The sequence below is a fragment of the Pteropus medius genome, unplaced genomic scaffold, assembly GCF_902729225.1.
Source record: "Pteropus medius unplaced genomic scaffold, Ma_sr-lr_union100, whole genome shotgun sequence".
In the NCBI taxonomy this organism is placed as follows: Eukaryota; Metazoa; Chordata; class Mammalia; order Chiroptera; family Pteropodidae; genus Pteropus; species Pteropus medius.
In genome coordinates, this window is record NW_024354875.1 from 4,006,188 (window position 1) to 4,024,806 (window position 18,619).

General features: G+C 44.9%; 1 long non-coding RNA gene across 1 annotated transcript in view; it reads left to right on the forward strand.

The window, feature by feature from the left end:
* The first annotated feature begins 6,004 nt into the window (after nt 1–6,004).
* The window catches only part of LOC120597006 (uncharacterized), a 21,947-nt gene continuing 9,332 nt past the window's right edge, over nt 6,005–18,619 (forward strand). The window contains exons 1-3 of the long non-coding RNA XR_005651302.1: nt 6,005–6,760; nt 11,567–11,654; nt 13,680–13,728. This is a non-coding gene — a long non-coding RNA (uncharacterized LOC120597006). The remainder of the gene's footprint in view (nt 6,761–11,566; nt 11,655–13,679; nt 13,729–18,619) is intronic.

An 18,619-nucleotide genomic window follows, 5' to 3' on the forward strand; every position in this document is an offset into this window, starting at 1 on the left:
GCGCCCCCTGTTGGCCAGGAGGAGTCACTGCGGCCACGCCGAGGCCTGGGTTCGGGCTGGGGCCAGCCAAGTAGGGGAGACACAGAGGTGGTAATAGTAGACAGTATTCATTTGAGCTCTTAAATGCACAAAGCGCATTACATGAGTTACTTTCCTCCCCTGCTTAAAACTCTCCAAGGGCTGCCCGCTGCTCTGAGATGATCCCAGGCTTCTCACGGTGCCCTAACGGGCGCTCCATCTGCTAGCCCAGCCTACCGCGCTCCGGCCTGGTTTACTCATCCATGCTGGATTTCCGTTTGCACCCCGACCACAGCAAGGTCCCTTCCGACGGAGGGCACTTGCCCTTGCTGTTTTCTCTCTGTCAGGCTTTCTCAACTTTGCCACTACTGACGTTAGACTAGATACTTTTTCAGTGTGGGGCCTGTCCTATGCATTGCAGGACATTTAGCAGCATCCCTGCCCATGACCCATTAGATGCCAGCCCTATCCTCCCCGAAGTCGTGGCAACCAAAAATCTGACATTGTCAAATGGAGAACCGTTGAAAAGTGATGAAATCAACCGGGCCAAGAACCACTGCTACATGGGGAAGGCGACATCATACATCATCCAAAACAAACAACTTCATTCGGCCCAGTGAACCCATTTAATGTCGCAGCCCACCTTCCTGGAAAGTTGTTCTCCGTGAAATTGCTGTGTGGTGTTTTCTTCACGGGTCTAGCTATTTGCAATCCTGTTTCTTATTTGGCGTTTGCCATGCATTGTCTGAGATCTCCCTTTAGGCTCCAAATAGTTCAGCCCCTCCCAGAGATGCTCTCGATGTTGATGGAATGAATACATTCAGCATCTCGTTTAATCCCGATGGGAACCCTTTGAGGGAATCATTCTGGGTCTTTACATTTTACAAAAATCTGGAAGCCGAAGCTCTGAGAGGATTAAGTAAATTTCCCCAAGGATACATATGGGAAAGCTGGGATGCCAACCAGACAGACGGCAGGACCCAAACCTTTTAATCACTCTACGGATCCACAGGCAGCAGGAAGTTTAGAAATCATCCTGACCCCTCATTTCCCAAAGGAATACAAGGAGACCCAGGGAGCTGTAGTTCTGAAGTCACTCAGCTGGTGAATGGGAAAGTGGATTAGAATCCAGGTTTTCTACCTGCCAAGGCCAGCCTCTAGATCGCCCTTGAAAGTGACTGCACAAATTGATCAAGTGAGACTTCATATCAATATAATTTTATTAATAATAATTAACGTTTTAATATTAAAAGAAAGGGACAGATAGATATTGGATTGGCCAATCAATTTTGTTTTACTTTCTATTATTGAAAATATCAAACTCCCATGAGCCTGTGGCCTACCTTCAACAATTACCAACTCATGGCTAATGTTCTTTATCTATACCCTCCTCCTCTCCTCATCTCTCCTATTAATTTGAAGCAATCACGGCTCTCATGTCGATCATCCACACATATTTTAGTTGGTATAGTTAAAAATAAGAACTTTCTCTTTTTTAAACTTAACCACAATCCAGTAGCCCACTTAAAAAATTAACAACAATTCCTTAAAATCATCAAATGTCGGTGTTCAAGTTTCCAATTATTCATCCATGTCTAAAAAAGATTTTTACAGATGGTTTGCATCCACACATTGCAATTGGGTGATAAGGCTCATAGAGTTTCTTTTAGTCTATGGGTTTCTCCTCCATCTCCTTTTTTCCTTGCAATTCTTTTCTTTTAGGAATTGGGCCCTTTTTCCTGTCGTTTCCCATAGTTTATGTCATTTGACATTTTTCTCTATCCTCTCTATTTCCCCCTCAAAAAAAAAAATGTGTCGTTGAATCTAGTTCACTTGTATCCAGTGTATTCTTTTTTTTTCTTTTTTTTTTTTGACAAAATCTTATTTCTTTGCGTTCTTCCATCAGGAGGAATGTAATGGGAGGGAGGGAAGTCTTTCTAACTAATCAGCTGAACTATTTCTATAAAGAATAACTTCTCTTCATCTACTATGGTTTAGTTCATGTCAGAAAGGCAGGACAAATGTTGAGTCCCTTGTCTTTTATTCACAAATTTTCAGAATAATATATTGGTTTCGTATCACCTCGCAATGGTGATTAATATTTTTTCAGCATCATGGTAAACGCAAACATTTCAACATATTTGATATATTTCATATCCACGGTGCTCACGTTGTCACAATACTGGCCAGTGAGAGCCTCATAAGGTTGGCTCTTGAGTCTTTCTGGCAAGACCTTTGACTTGAGGTCATCCGCAGAAGGGCCCTGGGTTGTTTAGGAGATGATAGCACTGAAATGTCCAATTCTGGACTGACCCAAACAGAAAGCTGACTTCCCAGCCCCACTCTGGCTAAGTATAAGACACTGGCAGTCTCTTATTCATCACCAACTAATGCATCTACCCAATAGCCAATGACCTATCCCTTTGTTTCTCATTGATCATTTGTACGTTTTCTGCTTGTTCGTCTCTCCGTGGTTTATCATCTGATAAATGCCCAAACCAGAAGGCGTGACTGCAGCACCTTGTACAAACAGTTTAATAAGTGGTTGTTTTATTATTGTGTTGTTGTTTCAAAGAGGCAGGGAGAGATATTTCTAGACTGTTAATCTGTTGAGAGGTGAAGTTCAGGTGAAGTTCAAGCTATTGTAAGTAAAGCAGAAAGCTCATATGACATGCTGAGTTTGTTTTTTTTCATACCATACATATTAGCAAAGTAGGTTTCCACTTTTAAAAATCCCAAGGAGAGTTTTCAGTGTGTTAAGCAAGACTATTAACTTTAATTTCTTTACCCTCAGAACAACACAGAAGGAGATATTATTATCCCATTTTATATATGAGGTAACTGAGGCTCTGAAAGCCTGGCTTGCCCAAGGCCACACCGTAAATGAAGCATGAAGCTGGGATTCAAACCCAGATCTGGCTGCAAGGCACTGGCTTCCGTTTCCAGTAACTGAATACTAACTCTGCTTGTTGGATTTGCAAAGCAGAAATTAGCTTCAGAGTTGTTAGCACTGCAGCCAAGAGTGGCCTCTCAAAATGCAAATGTGATTCAGGCATCCCCAGTCTGCTTCCCCTGCTTGAAGCCTTTCGGTGACTTCCCATTGCTCTTAAAATGAGAGAAAACATAGGAGGCCCAGAAGCCCTGCCCTGGGGCCTGCTTCCTGCCTACCTTGTCAGGTGTCCTGACCCTGCCCCAGCCTCTCTGTGTCCCAGGTGTCCAGGGCACCACCCTGAAACTCCACCACTCTGCTCCATCCCCACTTCCCTCCCAATCTGTTACATTCTCTTCTCTCCCACCTCAGGGCCTTTGCACATGCCATTGTTAATTCCAAAATCAGCCTTCCCTCTCCTCTTTCCCTTCTCATCCCTCAGATCCAGCTCAATATCTGTTTTTCAGAGATCCTTCCCCGTCCCACCTAATCAAGTCAGACCCCATAATATGTGCTCCTGGTACCGTGTTCCTCTCTTTTAGAGGAGCGTTTACTGCAGTGGCTACATACACTGCTTCGTGATTTTCAGTTAAGAGACCCAGCCCCTCACTGCACTGTAGGCTTCATCCTGGAGGGGACTGGGTCTATGTTTGCTCACCATTATTTCTCTAGCACTTCGTATGGGGCTTGGCACTTAGAAGGTGTTCAATGAAGACTGGCTGAGTGAATAAATAAATGCAGCAACGGGGAGCCAGAGAATAAAGCTTCCCTCAGTCTGAGGCTGTATGTTCAGCGTTCTGTTTATCCGTCGTCTCTGATGTTTTTGGCTCCCAGAATAACTACAGTTCTGTCAAAGCTACGATAGTTTTGTTAAGAAAGTGCAAGTTCTGAAATCAAACCTCTGAAGGTAAGAAGCTAAAACCAGACTCACTTAGAGGCTCCCATCTGTCTGAGGTGACTCAAACCCTGATATTTGGTGAGGCCCCACTGAACCAGCGACCGAGCTGCCAACTCATCCAAGGCCATCCCACCCTCTGCGCCTATAGGCGAGGCCCAGAGAGGAGGCCCCTCCGTGTCTTCTCCAGAGCAAAGCGGGACAGGCAATAACAAATGTCATGAGATGGCCAGTGGCAGCTTCGTCACTTGAGCAAGGAGAGGAGGGCTCCACATTCACGAAGGACTCAAATTTAGACTTTCGACAATATCTCTGAATCACCCACAGTATCCAGGAGATTCACTGACGGAATAGAAAGATGTTGCCAGGTACACATGCGTGTCCCGCATCCATCGTCACCAGCATGTCCCACATCCTTCGTCACCACCTGCAGACACTCAAGGTTCGTACTTTTAATAAGTCCTAGATTGGCACAATCACTATATTCTTTCTTCGCTTGTGTATTAAAAGGGCTAATATGCTAAGTATAATTATTAAAATATGCCACAGTTTTTATGGCCCTGTACTGACATCTTCTCATGTTTTAATATTCTGGGAACCTCGAAAAATTGAGGTGTCCAGGAACCCTCTATGAAGTGAGCCCCCAGACTCCCAATCACCCCACCCCATCTCTGTGCAGAGCCTCTCAGAAGCCTCCCCACTTGCCCCTCAGCACCCAATGTCAGGTGAGTGAACTGGGTCTTTAAGGAGCCTCGATTCTCCGTTCTTGAGGTGTTCAGATCCTTCTTTCCCCCGACCCTCCTGGTGCCCGAAGCTGCTTGTGATTAGGAAAAGGGGTTAAGTCACAGCAGCGAGCCTTTAACAAGGTCGGAAATGTGGAGCTGTGGGTTTTGTCTCTTTATTCACCTTCTTCTCTCCCCACAGCTTGACTTTTTCCACCTTGCGGCTCAGGAGCCCACACTAACTTTTGTGGCCCGTTAAAGTCATGCGAAAGGAAAGAAGCGTTGGCCCCATGAAGCCCTCCAGGCCCCAGCAGGTTCCTCTCAGTGGATAATCACAGAGCCCCTGTGCAAAGCGCTGTGGAATAACACTCAGCTCGATGTTTCTTTCGATAGTGCCTTTCTTTAGCTGTGGTTTGATTATTTTTAACCTTGCTTTCCCGACTTGCTTTTTCATTTGTAAGAAGCAGCGACATATAAAAGGAAGGGGGTGGGGAACCCACAGAGCACAAGTGGTCGGTGTGTGTTTCCCGGACATATCAGCGTGGTTTCCGGGTACACGCTAGAGCACCAGAAACTTGACACCTGAAGGACCCATGTCCCTCAGTACCAAAGCTGTGGGACTGACTGGCAGGCGGTCCCCGGACCTCTGCCGCACGACGGAAGTCAGGAGAAACAGAGGCACCAGAGCCCTGCCCCCCGGCTGTCCCGTGTCCAAGACCAGCCGTCCTCCTCCCCAGGTTCCTTTTACACCGTTCGCCGGGAACTGCGCCTCACCAGCTGGATTCTCCAGCTGCACAGGAAGCAGGGGCCAGGCCATTACCTAGGTCGTGCCAGTTGGTTGACTGGCCCAACCTCAAGCCACTCTGGACACCCGGAACGACTGCGACTAGACTTCAGTTATTCATTTATCAGAAAGGCATTTCCTGGCTTTTCGAAAGAAATCAGAAGTAGCTCTCAGCCATCATTCATTCATTCAAGAACGATTTCTTGAGCACCTGCTATCTGCCAAGCACTGTGCCAGACCCTGGGGGATTCGGCCGTGTACAAGAGAGGGCCTCCTCTCCTGTGGCTTGTCTCCCCAGGGGAAGAACAGACAACAAGTACGTGTATAGAAGTGGTCCAGGTGATGCTAAGTGCCCTCATGGAAAATGAAGCAGGGCGAGGGGATACTGTGTGACAGGAGAGGTTGCCGCTAACAGGCCCGAAAGGGAGGAAAAGCCCAGGAAATTCGATGCCTGGCACGTGTCAGAGATCACAGGTGAACAGGCCTGGCACGGAGACCCTCCAACCCAGCAGCCTCCCTTCCTTGTCAGCTTGTGCCAGAATCAGGAATCCTACCCAGCCGTGGCATCACCTGTAGGGAACATGAATCATCATCTTCGGAAGCTGAGAGAGAGAGAGGAGGAGGAGAGAGGAAGGAGGGGGGGGAGGGGCGAGGAGGGGGAGAGAAGAGAGGTCTCAGCCTCTGCAGCAGGAAGAGTCTCAGAGTAAGAAACGCTCCATTCACGTCGTCAGTGGAGCGTTGTCCTTGCCCGTTACTGGAGAGAGAAAGGGGGCCTTCCCTTCCGGTTCGGGGGAAAGAAAGCAGCCCCAGTGGGAAGAGAAACCTGCTCTAACCAGAAAAGAAACACCACCAGGGCTTGGGACCTACAGGAAAGGAAAATGGACCCTACCCCATGAGGCTTTGGTTTGGAGGGGGTCGGATGGAGACACTTTAAAAGCGGATCTCTAAAAAAAAACTCATCTCCCTCCTTCTCTATTTCTCACCTAATGCTGCTGTATAAATAATGGCTCATTATACAACATGGGCGAACTGAGCGCAAAGTAAATCTCTTGAGCTCAGTGAATGATGATGTCATCGCACCCCAGCCTCTGAATAGGGGAGCAATGGCACAGAACTCCAGTGTTGATAGCCCGAGAAGTGTCACTAAGATTTCCTGGGACTAAGCACCAGGCACCGTGCAAAGCTCGCTCTGTAGACTCATTCCATTAACCCTCATGCCAGCCTGAGGCAGTAGGTTTTACTGTTGTGCCCATTTTACAGGTGAAGAAACTAAGCCTCGCTCCGAGTTGGGGACCTTGCCAAGGCCACAGGGCTGGGAAGTGCTGGAGCTGGGATTGAAGGTCAGCGGCGTGACTTCGGAGACTACGATCTAATCTCCACAGTCAGCACTGCACTCTATGTCGGATGCTCCGGTGAGCCAAACCCGGCCCCACCTGACAGAAGCCAGAATGTACGCGTTCCCAGTCTCGATCCAGCCCGTGGAGTAGAACACCGAACAGCAAGGGACACAACGGGGCTGGTGTGGCCAGAGGCTTCGGCTCTATGAGGATGCCCCCCTGCCCCTGCCCCCCCGCCCACCCTGAGCTTTCAGGCTGTGCACATGAGGATCTGTTTTCACTCAGGACGTTATTTAGATGAGGGAAATTACCTGAAAAGTTACCAACACCAAGCTCCGAGCAGTGAAAAAGTCTCAAATATTCATTTGAGTCATTGTTGCCATATAGATTTGTCCTTCTCCAATGTGCATAGAGCCATAGGGCAAAGGCAGCTTCATGGTGGGCGGTGGGCGGAGGCGTGGGGGACGGTGTGGCAGGGGAGGCCCTGGAGTAAGTTTACAGGAAGAAACCCATGGCCCTCTTTACGGTAAACAGGACTTGCTGCTCTGGTTAATCGCTACCCCAGCCCTGGGGCCATTCATGATTCATCAGGCCGTGGTAAGGCCTGAATGAGAAAGTCCCCTAGGCTCAGCCATCATTCCTCTCAGTGTTGCAAATATTCCCGCTCATTCCCTTTTCTTCACGTGCTGTATGTCACTTGTAAGGTGCCAAGTCAACCACGACCGACCGTGGTTTAACTGCCATTTGCGAGAAGCCGCTTCCAGGGAACCCCTCTGGGTATCCGGCTACCCTTCGCCCAGAGCGACGCTGCCCTCCGGGCTGAAAGCGCAGTGGTCTGCCAGGCGGGCCGTCATGCGCGTGAACGACTGTGTTCTACTCGGTCCGTACTCGTTTTTATTTTTCTTAAGTAAATATCTGACAACGTTCAGTTCAAGAGGTTCTGCAGACGAATGCTCCAAACACAGAAGCTCCGTGCTCAGTTAGTGTTGTTCTGTTGGGGGCTGGAAGCATGTGAGTGTCTGTGTGCATTTAGGAAGTGGTGACAAGTTTGTCTGTGTGTGTTTAGGAAGTGGTGACGAGGTTCGTTAACCAGGCCCTGATGGCCTCCGAGTACCTGCACAAGGAGACGCAGTTGAACTGGTCGGTTAGCAGCACAGTTTCTGAGCCAGGCTGCCTGGATGCCCATCCTGGAGGAGGATGGAGCAAGTCACTTGAACTTCCTGTGCCTCAGTTTTCTCACCTGTAAAGAGGGAATGATGTTATCACCAACTGTATAAGGATGCTATGAAGATTAAGTAATTTAATATAGAAAAAGCACTACAAACAGTGTCTGGCAGATAGTGAGTGCTCTACCAGTGTTATTATTATATTCCCTTCTCTTCCCATCAACCACCTCCCTACAATGCAGCCAACGGAAGCAGACGTGTGTGTGCGTACATATATAATGGTTTCCCTTAGCACCATTTTTTGTTGTTTCGTTTCATTTTCTTAATATTCTATGTAAAGCATGAATGCAACCTCATTAAAAAAAAGAACTTCGAACAATGGTGTGGGTAGAATAGTGTCCCACAAAATTCCCATGTACCAGGAACCTCAGGATGTGACCTTATTTGAAAATAGAGTCTTTGAAAATGTACTTAGTTGGAGATCTCTACCCAGGACAAGAACCCAGATTCTCCACCAGCCACCATCTCCTTGAGACTCTCTGCCTCAGTGTAAACACAGATGAAATCATCCTGATTTAGAGCGGGACTTACATCCAGTGACTGGCATCCTTTACAAAGAGAGAACACACAGAGACACACAGGGAAGAAGACCATGTGACAATGGAGGCAGAGATTGGAGTGATGCTGCCACAAGCCAAGGAACACCCCGGGACCACCAGAAATGGAAAGAAGCAAAGAAGGATTTCTCCCTAGAGCCCTCAGAGGGAGCACGGCCCTGCCGACACCTTGATTTTGGACTCCTAGCGTCCAGAACTCTGAGACAATAAATTCCTCTTGTTTTCAGCCCCCCAGTTGGTGAAAATTTGTTACAGGAGCCTTAGGAAACTAATACAGTTAGTAAAGCCAAGTTTCACCCATCCACATCCCTTCTCCCAGAAGAAGGGTCACTCTGTTACCTTTCCAGACAATTTTCTGTTCTCTTACACACACATCTAATATGTTTCATCTAATCGACAGCAACCACATTTGGTGAATGTAGCTAAACTGTTTTCACTACAGCAGCCCAACATTCTGTAACCTTGACTGCAGCAGGTGGCTGTCGACCGTGGCTGGGACAGGACCTGCTGCCACTTCTCCCAGGGGACCAGAGCCTTAGATTTAAAGCCATGAAAAGACAAAGACAAAGAAATCTTTTACAGCAACACTTCCTTTTTCATAACTCATGGGTTGTCAGGGTATTTTGAACAACAGCCCTGCTTCCTCTTCCTTAGGCATTTTTGGTCTACTTTCGTCATCCTCTAAAACCTGATTAATATGGGTCCATTAATAGTAATACGGGTCCATTTTCTGGAAGAACTGGAAGTTGCCATTTGAGAATGCTTTGCCACATCTCCCGCCTGAGACCATGATGCTCAGCTAACCATTACACAGGAGTGGATCTCCATGTACAAATTTCAAATTGAAAGAGTATTAGAAGTCACCTAGAGAGGCCTGTGACTCTCAACAGCCTGGGAATTATGGCCCCTTTTGAGACTCCGATAAGAGATGTCAACCCTCCCTCTTCCCTGATTATATAAACTATAATCTCAGGCCAGTCCTCGTGCGCAGGCTAAATCCCACCTTCTTTGACAGATGAGGAAAATCAGGCTCCAAAAAGTAAAGCAAAAAAGTCCCCAGAGGGATCCGGTGGCAGAACCAAGACAAGAACCCAGATTCTCCATCACCCACTGTGTCCTTGAGGCTCTCTCTGTCTCAGTCTGAAGACCCCAGTTGGCCAGCAGGGGTGACAAAGGTGGGGAAGAGGACGTCAAGGAAAGGAGGAAGCCCCGGATGGGTGGAGCCGATAGTCAGAGGGAGGAGACAGTCCAAAGTCGTGACCTTAGACACAGATGGTGGCCAATTCCAAAGCAAAGGACTTTACATCAAAGCAACAAGGTCTCAGGTCATGCAAGGAGAATTTATTTGAAGTAACGATCTTTGCATTTCTGAAAGAAGTTTATATAGTGTCTTCTTTAAGCCTCTTAAAAATAGAATAGCATCTCATCTTTCTAAGATGATTTGAATGTAGACTGCTATGGAGGCAAGAGGAAGAGCTAGTCGGGAATATTAGGTACGTGGTCTGTGTAAACCATTCCTGCTGCTTCTGCCTAGAGCAGGCATCACGCATCACGCCATACCGCTTCTAGACCAACACGAGCCTTGGTCTCAGGATTCTTCACAACTCAGCACTCCAGAGATTACTCCCCGTTTGCAATGAAGTCTGCGATCTGCTTGCCATTCTACAGCTAAATGACCTGTCAACATCGTTCTAGCCTCTTGTCATTAGTTGTTTCCCCGTGGTCCCATTTAAACTTCCTGACGGCTTTACTGGGTTCAGCGGAGGCCCAGAGACCTCCCTTTCTAGGGCAGTCATTGCTCCTAGGAGTTCTCCTAATAGCTGCACTCCTGCGTCCTCAGTCATGTGAAACGATTGAGAGCCCTAAGTAGTCTTGCTTATAACTCATGTTTACATAGACAGCTCTTTAGAAGTTTCAAGTTCAATCTTATTATTGGCCATAGTTCTTGTGTCTTGATTTTTGATACCCTCTTTTGTAGCAGAGATTTCTCTCTCTCTCTCTCTCTCTCTCTCTCCTCTCTCTCTCTCTCCTCTCTCCTCTCCTTTTCCTTTCTCCCCTTCCTCCACTCCCTCTCTCCCTCTCTCTCTGTCTCTGAACTAAATCCCTAATGTTTGATTTTTGAGAAAGAAAAAAATAGATGACACAAGTCTAAGTTGCATCACGAAATTCAAAGATAACGACAGAGTAAGGTACCATGTGGTATTTTACATCTCATCACTCTAAATATTAAAGAAAACGTTAAATACGTATCTCCTTCATCAGTCAGATACGTTGCACTCAGAACCCAGTGCTGACCCCCTTCCTGACTCTGTTCTTTTCTTCCATCACCAAGCATTCCAGAAACTACTTCTGGAATGTTCTGACCTTGTGTTTGCTTCACCGGTGCCCCTCGACTCGGTGATTTGTCCTCTGTGATATTCAGGCACTGCCCCTGAAAGAGAAGCGTATTAACTTATATTTAATAAATAAATACATTAGCTTATATTTAACGCTCCTCCAAAGTGGCAGAAATTAAATCCTAGGAATGGTGCGGCCTCGTTGGGGAGGGTGTAAGACATGGAGCACGAGAAGAGGACCGAGCAGGGGGTTGTGCTGTGTTTTGTTTTCTAGTTCTAAGTCTGGTTTCAAACGATGTAAACCAAGAAGGTGTTAACATTTTCTGATGTGACTCGTAAAAATCGTTCGCTCTCCCCTCTTCCAGACCCAGCCCCCTCTACTGTCCATTCTCACCCCCGAGCTAGAGAGGTTCTTTGAAACACTAAGTCGGAGCACGTCACGTGGCTACTCGACGTCACGTGATGCCGGCCCGCTCTGCCGCAGCTCCGTCCTTCTCTTCTGCAAGCCTCCTCATCCTCTCTGCTCGACTCTGACCTTCTTGCTGTATTGAGAAACCAGACTCTTCCTGGGACCTTTCCTCGAGCTGTCGCCCCTGCTTTAAGCCAGACATTTGCTTGGCTAACTTCCTCTTTCCTCTTCATCTCGCTTTCTCAACAGGGCCTATCCTGATGGCACTATTTACTATGGCAGCCTGCCCCCACCCCTCCTACACACCCGGCTCTCCATCCCCTTCACCCTACTCTCCTTTTTACTTTTTCCAGGGCACTTATGAACTTCCCAGATGTGGTGTTGTTCTCTGACTTACCATGTTGGCTTATTACCTAACTATCTCCCACTTCCCATGAGAAGGTAAGCTCCAGGGGGGCAGGAACCTTTTCCTGCTTTTTTGCTGATATATTCCAAGTGCCTCGAATAGTGTTAGGCACTAAATAGGCGCTCGATTAATATGTGATGAGTAAACGGTTGCATGAATAAATAGACGAATGCATGAAGCCTTTGTTCTGGGATGACTACTGATTGTAGCAAAAACATCTCCTCTAAATGGTTTCTAAAGTAAAGGGGGGAAACTCAACGGTGTGGAAAAGCCTACACAGATGATAGCATTGACTACGAACGTTCCTACAGGTAGTTTTTACAGGATTCTTTTTTTTTTTTTTTTGGCAAAAGAAAATTGCAACAGATTTTTGGATTGTTCTGGCAAAGAACAATCGGTTGCTTACATTACTCTAATAGAACACTAGGTTTTCCTTCATCAAATAGGACAGAGAAGTTAAATATTTTTCCGAAAGAAAGATGTTTTTGTGGTTGAAGGATAGAATAATTTATGCTAACTACCTTTCAGAGACTCTAATTTTGCATGCAGAGGTGAGCTCATGTGATGAGGAGCCAAAAAGCCTTAGTGAGACACTTTCTCTGGACTGGTAATAAATGAGAAGCCCAAGGCGAACACTAAGGATGTAATGTATTTTCATTGAATAACCATCATCCCGTCCAATTAACTTTTGCAGAGGAAATGACCTTGAATCTAAATGCTAACAATATTGGACTGTGTAAAGTTGTCATGATTCTACTGAAAGTCTGACACTTGAGGTCCAATGAAATTCTGTCCAGAAAACTCTGCATTTGAGAAAAGAGAGGCGCTATCCTGCAAAATAACATTATAAAGTAAATGTACGCTAAGTCTTTACGATTCTTAAGGAAAATGGGCATTTTCGTGGTGGTTCATGTTTTAAAGACTGAAGGATGCGTATTGTTTCTTTGCAGAGTGGCCTTTATGATCTAAATGCCTACGTGATTAAACATGCGCACATGACATTCTCCTGCGCAAGCTTAAAAAACGTTGCAAGTCTAACCTTTTTAAAAAAAATACACATAATTGCTCAGACCTGTTGAGAGGCAACATCAAATGAAGGCTTTTCAGAGGACTCTCTGATGAAAGTCAAAGGTTAGCAACATTTCATGAACAGAGATGAGGATATCCTTGGTTTCTTAGACAAGATAATCTCGTAAACAAACAAACAAACAAACAAACAAACAAACAAACGAAACCCAGGCCGCACATTTAAGTCTGGCCTGGATTTGCAAATTCTAGACCCTTCCTTCTTGCTGCATTCGGTCAACAGGCATTAACTGAGCTCAGGGGTAGGCGACTCTGCGACGTCCCCATGGCCACTGTGACAACCTTGTCCTTCTTGCCCTTTCATTCCCTTCATTCCCTCACACTGTTTCTTTCTAACTGTGCCTCCTTCTCTTCTTTACATCGCCTCTCAGGAGAGGAAGATCCCAAGTTTTCGCTCATCTTCCCTGCTCCTGTAATGCTTCCCATCCCCCACCGCATCCCTCTTTTCCGCGCTCCTGCCCTCGGCCCAGTTCCGTTCCGCACTTACGAGCTGCAGCTCAGGAACCGGACTGCTTGGCTCTAGTCCCAGCTCCGCCCCCAATCGTCTGTGAGACTTTGGGTTAGTCACCTCGACTCTGTGCCTCAGTCTTCTCATTTGCAAAATGGGAATGACCACACGACCCATGTTTGGGTGACTATTAAATGAGGGAATGCATGTAAAGGGCTTTGAACAGTCTGTGGAACATAGTAGACATTTCTACCATTATCTTACATGCAGAAATCTATCTCTCCTTCAAGCCTCAGGTCAGATTTTAATGTTCTACAAAGTCTTTCCAGATTTTTCCAACCAGATCTAATGCTTCTTGTTTATTGATTTAAACCCTTATAATACCAGGTTGGCCACTTTTTCTTATCCCTTGAAAAGGTACCATTTACCAAGCAAACAGATATGGCAGGTACTGGTATACACCAGACTTCAGGTGTATTGTCTTACTTGATTTTGAAAAGTAACTATTTCATCTCCCATTTTACAGATGAAGAAGCCAACATACAGAAGATAAGCCACTTTTCCAAATTCACAAAGTAAGCATGATTAAACTCATTTGTCTCCTTAACCTCATTTCTCCTTGACAAGGTGCATTTAGTTCATAATGTTATTTTGCATGTTTCCCATCTTTTCTCTTGTCCCTCAGATGGAGAAGGTGTTCGTAAACAGCAAATGTGGTTGATGTGAAATAAACAGTTGTATGGTTTGGATACCGTAGAGTCTGCCGATATAATACAAAGAACTGGCATTCATATAGCATTGTATAACTTCCAGTGCATTTTCACATGTACGATCTCATCGAAAGCTCACAATAATTCTGGAAGCTATGTATTGTTATCGTCTCCATTTCTCAAATAGGAGACTGGGAGGCAGAGAGGTTAATTGGCTTGCCTTAAACCAAGTTGCCATAGTGACAAGGCTGGGACCCCAACCCAGATGACCTTCCATGTGCTGTCCAATAGAGCACGATGACTTCTCCCCCAATACCACCTGAGCCCCACCCAATGCCACAACATCTTGGAGACAAAATAAACTCTCTATGACTCTCAAATACTGCAAAAGAGGCAATGACCATGAATTAGCAGAAAACATAGGAATGTTTTCCTAGAGTTCAGTTCTTCAGAAGCAGGAAGGCTGACAGACCCAGAGCCAGGCCAAGTTAAAGGATTCTGATTCTCATTCTGAGGGAGAAAATATTCAGCTCAAATCATTCTTTTCATCCAAACGTGAATTTCTATAAAGTTACACGCCAACAGATTTTTTAGGAACTCTAAATTTTGATCGTCCTCGTTTGTAAGAATTCCCTTCTGCGGCATTCTTTCTCGTTGTTCTGAAAGGTCAGGCAGAGTCTCATTTCAACATCTCTCCGGCAGCGATATCCCTACAGAGGAGTTAGACTAGGTGATGTAATTGTTTTGACGTTTCTAAATACGAAAGAGCAGGTTGGTGTGTTACACAACAGAGAGAGAAAAGATATAGCTGCATCTTTAGTAACATGTCCCATTTCAAGAAGCGGCCAGTGTTTACTGGGGAGTTTGTTCACCCCAGATATGTAGAAAGAACAGATGCAAAAATGCTGACACACATTTGCAAAGAGAATGATTGCGACATCCGTCCAGCGAGTCGCACTAAAACTGGCCTTTGCCTTTCTTCACCTGATGCGATTGGAGAGCAGCTTTAAGGTATTACTTTGCCTTCCAAGAAGACTGACTCCGAGCTGAACAAATATCAGACACGGCCATGGGATCCGAAGGGTCGTTTATTTAACATGTTCTCTACTGAACGCACCGTACAAAGTTCTAAGCCATGCGGGAGGGGAAAGAGAACAAGGGACCAGACACAGACCCTTTCCTACAAGGGTTTTCAACATAAAGAGAAAGTAAAGGCAGGTGACCTCAAAACATGACAGAAAGTGAAATGTCTGCCATGTGAGAGAATGTGCTAAGGCGGTTCAAAGGTCCTCAGTCTCAGAGGATAAGAGAAAGGAGACTTTTGCGAGGACGTGGCAGTTCAGACGGACGGGATTGGAAGGTACCTGGCCCTGGGAAGGAAGAGCATCCCAGACAGAAGAAACCACCTGGGCTGAGGTTGGAAGTGGGAAAATACAGGAGCTGGACAAAAAGTAGAGAATTTAGCTTGTTTATAGTATAAGGCTCTTGAAGGTCAGACTTTTAATAATTCCTATTATTGAGGTTTAGAAAGTATTAATAGGGATGTCTTTCCATTAAGTGAAGTTCTTATCAGTTTGGCCAGTCACTTGTCAGACGTTCTCGTCCCTCTCTAGCAGATATTTTCAGATATAAAGAGCTACCTGTATGGTGCAACCGATGGGCCAGGCTCTCATTAGGAACCAGTTTGTTGAATAATGTTACCTTTTACCATTTAAGACCTGTCCTAGGTTCGTACAGTATGAAAAATTCTGCAAGCTTCAGAGAAGCTAGTAAACTCCACATTCCCTTCTTTACAGAGCTTGCTAAGGCAGCTGCTTGATTTTAAATGTGCAATTGAATATTAACAGTATGCAAGACTAGTACTGACAGCCATGCCTCGTGCTTGATTTCACAATCCAGATGTGTTGAATCAACTTTTCTTATATGTGTGAACACTGTAATAAAAAAGGAGGAGGAGGAGGAGGAGGAGGACGAGGAGGAGGAGGAGGAGGAGGAGGAGGAGGAGGAAGGAGAAGGAAGGAAAAAGAGGGAGAGAGGGAAAAAATGGCTTCCTTTTTGTCTCCAAGTCTCAATTTCTGCATTTCATAATTCAGTTGAATCTAAGGAGTGTAGCGTGATATCTTTCTCAAAAAGGAAATGAGGTGTTTTATTGCCAAACGGAATATATAGATTTGGCTGTGTTTTTTTTAAGCCACCTGTTAACATATTTCAAGACTTCTTTTGCGATTGTATCTTAGCTCCATCTATATACGAATGTGTACTGGACTTGAATACAAGAAAGAGGCTGACGTTTTAACTTCGCCTTAAATCTCTAACATTTTCTACCTTATGAAAAACGTACCCTGAAATGTTGTGTTTGGCCCAGGCTACTAAAAAAAAAAAAATCTTTCTTCAGGAGAATTTGACCCTGTTCCCATTGTTTTCTCAGCATGTTTTCAGCATCAGCACATCGATTATGCTGTCATTAGCCAGAATACTGAGACAGGGAAAAAATCTATTAGATCACTGAAGTCCATTCCTGGAGCGGACCCAAGTCCCCTGGGAGAGACTGGGACACACCTTCCTGGCAAATGACCAAGGAAAATGCATAGGCATGTAAAATTTTACTCTGCTACAGTTTTTAATTTTTGAAAATTTCTGAAATAACTCCCCGAGACTGTTCATAAAACTGTTACACTGCTGAATTCTGGTTCGTGGTTCTCAAGTGGGGGTGATTTTGCCTCCTCCAGTAACCGCCCCGCACTGAGCCATCTCATTGGCAGTATTCGGAGACATTTTGATTCTCACAACTTGGAGAAGGGGAGGGTGCCATTGATACTATTGCATAGAGGCCTAGGATGCTGCTAAATATCCCACAATGCAAGAGACAGCCCCCCGCACCCCGAGGCAGCATTTTCCAGCCCCAAATGTTACAGTGCCAAGGTTGGGAAACCCCGGGTTAGGTCTTTTCCTAAGCTTTTTTCTCCTGCTGTTCACTCAGCTCCACACCAAGCAAACCCCACGGCTCTGAGGAGCACCCATTATTCTAAAATAAACTATATCAAATAAAATTTCTACGGATTCTAGTCCTTACTCTGAACATGAGCAAGTATTAACAATCATACAGAGGTGGGGGGGAAGCACCCTTTCTAGTTACTCAAGAATTAGACTGTGTTGAATTTAATAAGGCCCCAGATCAAGTAAATGACACTCTAGAGACTTAAGAGGGAATCATAAAATGCTCGAGGAAAAAAGAAACCATCATGCTTGCCTAAATCATTACAGCCCTTTTGTTAATCGGAAGCTTATAGTTTTGTCTCTACATATTCTTCAAGTATAAGTTTTTATAGGCAGATTCGATCTTTAAAGTCAAAACCTTCAGTGAAAAACTTTTGGTAGCAAGTATCTCAAGAGTGTTCAATAGGTGCCCTACCCACCCACCCTCTTACCAGCTACCCGTTCGTTCTTTTCTAGGAAGTAAAGGCAGGAAAAAAGAATATAAAGCAAGATGGAGAAATAGAATAAGGGCAAGGAAAGGAAAGGAAAGATGAAAGGAAAGGCAAAGAGAGGGATAAACAAAAGTTGTATTTCTTTAGGTTGGAGAGGACTTTGGCTGACAAAAGCTTCCTGGTTGGCTATTCAACCTTAATTTTCTGTGAAATTTAGCAATGGCTTTGGTATCTCTCATCTGTAGTATAGATATCGATGCTATAGATCGGGAAGATTATAAAGAGAAAACGTGGATAAATACTTTATTTTATGAACTGTTACTGAAATACTAGTATCAGAAAGGTAGGCAGTATTCCAAATACATCAGCTTAAGGTGATCACACATCATAATATTTTTGCTGGCTTAGAGTTTTTAGTTTAGGGAATCTAATTTGAGTTATTATTTTCAAAGACAAAAAGAGATGTTACAAACTCCGGGTTAGCTCAGGTGTTTTGAAACTGAGGAGCAAACCCGATCTACTACAAACCCTTGTTAATTACGTGGGGTTTTGTTTAACTCTCTGTTATTGGTAGCAGAATAACACCTGTGTATTTGAAACATTAAAGACATTTACTCTTTACCTGTCGAGGAGTTTTCCCTCCCCTGAAATTGTGCCTTGATTATGACATCCTTTCTCTTCCCCCACCCAAAACAGAATCAGGTTGAGCTTTCTGCACTATTGAACTAGCTTGAGTTAAAATCTGTCACTTGTGCTTTGTGACAATTCTGTTACATTTCCTAATGAACTGTGTCTGATCTTCGGGCATTTCCTGGAGTGTTTATGAGAATGGTACAGCTCAGGCTCAGTGGCATCTTTACGGTGCTATTTAGTACATGAAGCTTCTTCACAAAGCATACAGTCTAGAATCTTTGTCTTGTATTGTTATTGAAATCAGCGGCCCACATTCCTCCCCTATGAATGAGGCTGCCCAGGATAACTCAAACACGAATTTTTCACAGGGAAGACGATAGCCTAGACATAACAGAACCAAGAACTGATAAATCAGGTCCTAATTTTCTCTATAAGCTGGGGATACATTTAATAAGCTCTTCCTTTTTATAAAAAATTTTTACTTAACTCGTACAAATTATAATAGTCATAACAGGTCATGATGAATAAAAAAAAAAAAAAAAAAAAAAAAAAATGGCTACCACACGGAATGGTAGTGAATGTTTCTTTTCCCTACCTGCCAGACCTCCAGCCCCACTGCTCAGAAAGAAGCACTATTAATAGTTCCTCAATATGTTCTCTTAGAATTTTCAGAGAAGAGAATAGAGGAAAAATTA